We start from the raw sequence: 8,559 nt of genomic DNA on the forward strand, positions 1-8,559 counted from the left end.
TTATTTGCTATGTTGTTAGAATTTTAAACATAATGATGTTCACACGGTCAGTGTGCATCTTCCATACGAGGACAAACATATCAGCATGTTAATTCGAAATGCAACTATGCTTTAGTTTTTCACGACATGTAATTTTTTGCGAACGAACAACTTGTGAAAGAATTAGGTGTCAATGAAAAATTCAACCAATAATCAAACTTTCTCTGTAATTAAAGATAAAAACTGTATGGGAATTGGAGCATGGAAAGAATAAAATAGTAAAACATAACCGACAATGAGTTTTCAAAACCAGATAATAAAGACATGTGAAATGTTTGTCAGTTAAATATGATCTAAAGTATCCGAGTCATTACTAGATAGATGATTTAATCCCAGCAACACCTTTCATTAGTAAACACCTTTCACTTGTAATTACATTTCATTAGTAAACATCTTTCATTAGTAAACACCCTTGATTAGTAAACATCTTTCACTAATAGGCACCTTTCATTAGTAAACACCTTTCACTTGTAAACATCTTTCATTAGTAAACACCTTTCATTAGTAAACATCTTTCACTTGTAAACATCTTTCATTAGTAAACATCTTTCATTAGTAAACACCTTTCATTAGTAAATAGCTTTCATCAATATATACCTTTCATTAGTAAACATCTTTCATTAGCAAAAGTTTGTCATTAGTAAACATCTTTCATTAGTAAACATTTTTCACTAGTGAACATCTTTCATTATTAAATATTTACACATGTATCATTAAGATAAGTTATAGCAGAGTTAAAAGACCATGATAGTAAATCACATTATGTGATTCACTGGATTAATTTGATATTAAGTTTAGGACAACCTATATCAGCACTGTATGCCATTTTAAAAATATTTATACAAACTAGATTAAACAAAGAAGCAGGAACAGAACCTATGAAACAAATTAAGGAATGACAAAAAATACTCCTCAATAGAAAAGTTCACATATTTAATATCTTCCCTTCTTATGTTCCAGAATATCTCTTTTTATTATATTTAGGATCTTTATTTTTATTATGTTCTAGGATATCTCGTTTTATTATGTTCTTGGATATTCCTTTTTATTATGTTCTAGGATATTCCTTTTCATTATGTTCTAGGATATTCATTGTTCTATGATATCTCTTTCCTACGATATCTCAGCACTTTATTTTTGTAACACTATCCCTTGTGTATCCTGTGTTCGACCAAAAGGAACTATTTTCTTTGCTGTTTTGTTTCTGGGTAAAATAAGTCAAAAGAAGCACCAAGAAAAGAACGGGAAAAGTTCTAAAGCGTTGTCACAAACACTTCCAGGTATAAACACAATCAACCACCTATAGCAAAAATCAATTGATGGTATATCTAACATTTTCAACGTTGTTTGGCTTTCATGTTGTGATGCACTGACTGTAGCATTCTAACTCGAATTATTCTGAATGCTTTATCGTTGAAGTATCTTTTTTCCCTGTGTTCATTCTGTTATTCATGTACACGTTCTTTATTCTATTTTTTGTTTCCTCTGTTTATTCTATTATTCATGTACATGTTCTTTATTCTATCTTTGTTTCCTCTGTTCATTCTATTATTCATGTACATTTTATTCGTTGTTTCCCTGTGCTTTTTCTATTGCATGCTCTTATTTTATCTTTGTTTCCGGTGTTCATTCTATTATTCATCTACACGCTCTTATTCTTTGTTTCCCTGTGCTTTTTCTATTAATCAAGTTCATGTTCTTTATTCTGCCTTTGTTTCCTGTGTTCATTCTGTTATTCATGCATATGCTCTTATTCTATCTTTGTTTCCCTGTACTTTTCTATTAATCAAGTTCATGTTTTTTATTCTATCTTGGCTTCTTCGGTTCATTCTATTATTTTTGTTCGTGCTGTTTATTCTGTCTTTGTTTCTTCTGTTCGTTCCGATGGTCTAGTGGTTAGAGCGTACGCCTCGGATGCGGGAGGTCGTGGGTTCAGTCCCCATCAGAGCCATACCAAAGACTTAAAAGAAAATGGTACTAACAGCTGCCTCGCTTGGCGCTCAGCTTTAAGATGTTAGTGTTAAAATTGGTCGGCCTGGTGTCAGGATAATATGACTGGGTGGGACATCATGCTACATGTCTGCGGCATGATGCCCCAGTGCTAGACATCACTATAAACTGTCACACCGCAGACATCGTAGCCGTATGACTGAAATAGTGTTAAAGCTACGTTAAAAATCCAAATCACACCACACACACACACACACACACACACACACACACACACACACACACTGTGTTTATTCTATTATTCATGTACATGGTCTTTTTCTAGCTTTGTTTCCTGTGTTCATTCTATTATTCATGTACACGGTCTTCTTCTAGCTTTGTTTCCTGTGTTTATTCTATTATTCATGTACATGGTCTTTTTCTAGCTCTGTTTCCTGTGTTTATTCTAGCATTCATGTACATTGTCTTTTTCTAGCTTTGTTTCCTGTGTTCATTCTTTTATTCATGTACATTGTCTTTTTCTAGCTTTGTTTCTTGTGTTTATTCTATTATTAATGTACATTGTCTTTTTCTAGCTTTGTTTCCTGTGTTCATTCTATTATTCATGTACATGGTCTTTTTCTAGCTTTGTTTCCTGTGCTTATTCTATTATTCATGTACATGGTCTTTTTCTAGCTCTGTTTCCTGTGTTTATTCTAGTATTCATGTACATTGTCTTTTTCTAGCTTTGTTTCCTGTGTTTGTTCTAGTATTCATGTACATGGTCTTTTTCCAGCTTTGTTTCCTGTGTTTATTCTATTATTCATGTACATGGTCTTTTTCTAGCTTTGTTTCCTGTGTTCATTCTATTATTCACGTACATTGTCTTTTTCTAGCTCTGTTTCCTGTGTTTATTCTATTATTCTAGTACATGGCCTTTTTCTAGCTTTGTTTCCTGTGTTAATGTTAGTATTCATGTACATTGTCTTTTTCTAGCTTTGTTTCCTGTGTTTATTCTAGTATTCATGTACATTGTCTTTTTCTAGCTTTGTTTCCTGTGTTTATTCTATTATTCATGTACATTGTCTTTTTCTAGCTTTGTTTCCTGTGTTCATTCTAGTATTCATTTACATGCTCTTTATTCTCTGTTCTACAGTTTTTATAGTAATCCTTATGATCCACTGTCCAATTTTAAAACAGCTTTATTCCTTTCTCACCAGTTTTATGATACTCACGTTTAGATGAATTACAATAAAAACTAGATCTGGAACTTTTTTTACACTTCTTAGTGTCTATTTTTTACTTTTAACTTTTCACTCGTATTTCACTGTTGTTAAATTCAACATAGTTTCAAAATAATGTAAGGTAATAAAAGGTAAATTTTAAGGTGATAAAAAAATCACTTAAAATTCAGTGATAATTAATTTAGAAATAATCAAATGGTCAGTCTTGTGTTAAGTTATAATTGTGTTGCAAATTATATGGAATGCTAACAAAATAAAAATACAGATGAAAATAAGTCACTTTCAATGCTTGAAAAGTGAACCTAAGAAATAATAAAGCTTCACGGACAGTTGAATTTAGCAGACAATTTGCAAAACGTTCACAAGTATTTGAACAAGCAAAAGCGAAAGACTTTGGACAGAACAAAAATTATCAACTCAAAATGATGACGAAATAACGTTAGTTCAAACAAGCGGTGGTGTTACTTGACTCCAGTTTGCTAGTATTTTTGCATACACAAAATTTACGACAAAACCTGAAAGCAAAAAACATCCAGTAGAAATCATATACTCCACCAAAGTATAAAAGGTCTTTTTACAATGATGCAATGTGGAAATAAAATAATAGTAGAGCAGAGCGAAATGTTTCGTAAATATTGAGTACATAGGAATAATGACAACACATGCTTTTTTGTATCTATAACTGATCATGTGACCACACATGTAATGTTACCAGATAAAATTAGATAAATGAGACGAAAATCAGCTGCAAATAGGAGATCACACACTAAAGGGACAATGACAAGAAGTTTTGGTTGAAATATATCAATACAATTAAAACTGACTTGACAGGAGAAATGTGGCACGACATATATGACGGACAGAAATACAAACTCCATATAAAGCTTCAAACTTGCTACGCAGTATATCTTTACAGTCTCGTGTGGGATGGGTGTAGCAGATGCTAGTTGCTGGACTGTAAAATTATGAAAATGAATTATTGTTCCCCTGGCTTTCACTGCATTTAGTGGGTTTGTTGCAAAAGCTTTTAAGAAACATTGATCAACAACATATTTATAAAACACTGATAGACAGTAATTAGGCGATCAGTAAGTTAAACAATATCGCCGATGTGGTCAGATAACTGATATCACCAATTGGTTCTTTTGTGAGCACGTTGGGTGGCTTATTAGGCCGGTTTCAACTCTTCACTGTCTGCGGCACATTGACCGTTTGGAGTTTCTTGACGTGCTGCATTTCCGAGAATTACGCTGATCGTCTGTGCGTCTGTACTTGGCTCTGCAATTCTTCTTATCTCTTAGTACGTAGCTCCAGTAATGACGTGCACGCACCAGGTAGAACGATCCTGTGCAAGATCTCATGTTTGACTTCATCAGCAGAGTCTGGATGCTAGGAATACCTGCTCGTGTGAGAATCTCACTCGGGCAGGCATTTCAAGTGTCCTGGACCTTGTCCTGTTATCTTAGCCTTATCAGTTTCTGCAAGTAGCCAACGTAAAATTTGTTTAGCTTTTCGGCATTGCGTCCAGGTTTCGCATGCATACAAGTTCGGAAAAACTATGACTTTGTAGACTTTCACTTTTCTTTGCATTTACGAATGGTCCTCTGAAGGCCATATTTACTTTGGCAATTCTCACACTAGTTTCATCATCGATATGGACTGCACGTGGCAGTGTACTGCTAGGGTAGGCAAACGTGTTCACATTCTTTGGAGTTTGGACATTTACTGTAGTATTAAGCACTACGCTTCTGTTATTTTTCTGGAAAATACATGTGCTCATGTAAGACTCGTAATCAAAGACAGTTCTTATAAGAAATTTATTTTGATTTCCAAAACCGGAATGATAATTCTTTTTCTGCAAGGAACTGAACACTTCAAACATCGGGATTCAAACTTGAAATTAGTTGAACATTTTGTTATTATGACTACTAAAAAAAATCTTTGATTATTCTTGGACACTTTTTGGATATGATTCTATAAAAGCGTAAGTTCATATTTTGTCATTTTTACAGAATTTTTCCAGGGAAATAAATTATTGTATTTTTTCAAAAGCTTGTTGTTTTCACTTTTTCTGTGTTACTGTTTATTCGAACCAAAATGAATGAAAAATGTATACAGTGAGTGGTAAAGCAATGATACTAATTACATACTATACATATATTTTATTTATATCACATACAACTAAACATACTTACATTTTGAAGGAAGTTAAGATTGACTACAGGTCATTTATGGTTTAATGAACACTGTTACAGACCTTTAAGCTGATTTTATCCCAAACAGATTTTATCCGATATCTCACTCTTGTCCCTTTCCGTTGGTTGGTTTGACTAACTTGTACCATTATTCATAGATCCAGAGGCAACTTCGCATGAAAGGCGAAACTTTGTGTACTCATGGCTTTTCGCTCTCAGTGTGTTATGAAGAGAGAGAGAGAGAGAGAGATGGTTTGCGGGTTTGGATGAATTACTAAAAGAGCTGTTTTGTTATTGTCAGTTCATGTTTTTCTGTGTTATAACAATGTTAATATATGTCTATTAATGTGCCATTGGCGGATCACAATTTAATGTCTTCCCTGACCCCACTCTCTACGAACGCACGTCTTTCATATGCTTGTCATTGTACTTTAACTCCATTTCTAACATTGTACAATATGCATATAACATAAATGACTATAAAATGAGATACTGAACAAGTTGGTGCGAAATATTGAGAAGAAAGAAAAGAAAATTAGTTATGGATGTGTTATAAGTTATATGCTAATTGTGTGAAAATAAACATGGTGAATCAAATATAAACAGTCCATTCTCTGTAGACAAGATCTTTTCTATGATATCATCTAGGCAAATCGGTAAAACAAACGTCATTAAAATAAACCCCAAAACCAATTAAGATGGAAGGAGTTTCCTGACTTCATTAATAAAAACAGAGAGCAAGTGAGTAAAAGCGAAACATTCTTTATATGATATCTCCTATTACTGCATTGATAAAAACAGCGAGCAAAGTGAGTAAAAGCAAAACATTCTTTAGTCTTATATTTCCTATGACTGCAAGAGAAACCAATACAGTTCATGATACTCACTCTGAACTTCTTTCAAACATTTAAAATAGAGTGAGCTATATATTTGAAAGACCCATAACATGATTACATGTGGTGTTGAAAATTATCATTTAAACAGCGTGAGTTAAGTATCTGAAATACCCCATAACATAATTGCATGTGGTATTGAAATTATCATAAAACAGAGTGCGCTATGTACTCGAACTATCCCATAACATGATTTGATTCCATGTGGTGTTGAAAACAAAGTGAGTTATGTACTCGAATTATCCCATAACATGATTTGATTCCATGTGCCATGTGGTGTTGAAAACATAGTGAGCTATGCACTAGAACGATTCCATAATATGATTTGATTCCATGTGGTGTTGAAATTATCATTAAAACAGAGTGAGCTATGTACTCGAACGATCCCATAACATGATTTAATTCCATGTGGTGTTGAAAATTATCATTAAAAAAGAGCGAGATATGTCCTCCAAAGATTCCATAAGATTGTTCCATGTAATGTTGCAAATTATGGAAGACAAGGGTTGAACTAGATTTCATAGAAAAGGAATCTAAGAATTTTTCATTTTGTTTTCATTATCTGTGCAACATTTATGCAGAATAAAACCTACAACAGAAAGTAGTTTTGATGACACGACAATATTATTGTAATAGATCCTGGTGATAAATAAGATAAATCCATATAATTACTTATTAAGGTCTAATACCAGAGATATACTATTTTGTTTCTGATAGACGACTGTGTATACGCTTTGTTCACTGAACTCACTATAGTCAAACACACACACACACACACACACACAAACTTCATATACCCAAAATTAGATCCCAGGTTTGAAAAAGGCAGAAAATTTGCATGTAAATATGAATGACCTCTTAATGCCCTAAAGGTGAGGGTAAAGTGTAAACAATGTGAAATGCAGGAGTTCAATTTATATTAGATACAAATATATTTTCAGATTTCTTTTCAGGTCTCCTCATTGTACTGCTTTAATATAATTTAACTTAGGCCAAATCTATATGTAATAACTTGAGAAAAAATTAACTTATAAAAATAATACAGTTTTTATTTTCAACTTAAATTCCATGTCTGAAACTACTTCATAAAATGCAATGATTGGAGAAAGACAATTTTAAATATGCAAAGGCAATTCTATTTTGTCTGCGTGGGTTGAAAACGATGTAAAATGTTCACCATGGTAACCATAAGCTAAACCTACTTGTCCTGCTATTATTACGTCAAGATAAATTGTTCGATATTCATATAATTTATTTATGCCATTTAATTAATAAAAATTATTTGAGTTTCGACCAAAGTTATGATTTTTGGCACTTGGACAGGTAAAACCCGCTAAAAGAAATCACCCCACCCCATTCCTACATCAAAATGAAACATAGAACATAATTCCCTCACCCAGACTAATGTTAGCCTTTAAACTTTTTAAACCATCACATCTTTGTGTGACGGCTTGGGCTCTTTGAAGTTTTGTGTCGGCTTGCCTTTAATAAACGAAATACTTGTATTGTGCGGGTTAGATGTTAGATCTTAGCAGACTAGGAGATTAAGATGCATAATTATCGTTTTAATCTAAATACTAATTGCGCACGCATGTGCTTTGTCGCCTGTGCTCACTGTATGTGACCACTGTTATTATAAAAGTTAAGCCATATTTTTATTGGATAAATACGAAATTCCATAATCCTATTAAATGTGAGGTATATTGATATGTCACAATTCTTCTTTTTTCATGAATCTCGTTTCAATATAGGCCGGTTTATTTCCTACGGTTCAACAAGTAAAGAAACTTATACTGGGGAGGTGATTTTGTCATATGTCTCACTTTGTTGGAGAGGTTTCGTCCTAGGGAAAGTATGTCCTATCGGTACCTTGTCCTGGAAGATGTGTCAGGAATCAGACCTAAATTAATAGTTCCGGTTCAGTACCCATAAATGTTCCCAGTCTATTTTTAGAGCATTTTTCACTGTCTCCTTTTGGTGGTAATACAAGAGTTAAAATTAGGCATTCTTGATATGGATTTAAAGGTAATTGTTTATTCTTTAGAATATGGGCTTCTAGTGCAGTTGTCTATGTGTGTTTCGGCGACGGCGTACAGTCAGTAATAAAGTCTTGGTGATGCTCCTGAAGTGAAATCTGTGTTCCATTGCACGTTGGTTTGTTTACAGTCCAGCTTCTCAAAGAAATGCCGGTGAACCTATGACAATAACTTCACCGTGAAGTGATCTTTAAAGGTATTTTATGTTAACATGATTTGTATT

The sequence above is a fragment of the Sinohyriopsis cumingii genome, chromosome 17 (assembly GCF_028554795.1).
Source record: "Sinohyriopsis cumingii isolate HCF-2022 chromosome 17, ASM2855479v2, whole genome shotgun sequence".
NCBI lineage: Eukaryota > Metazoa > Mollusca > Bivalvia > Unionida > Unionidae > Sinohyriopsis > Sinohyriopsis cumingii.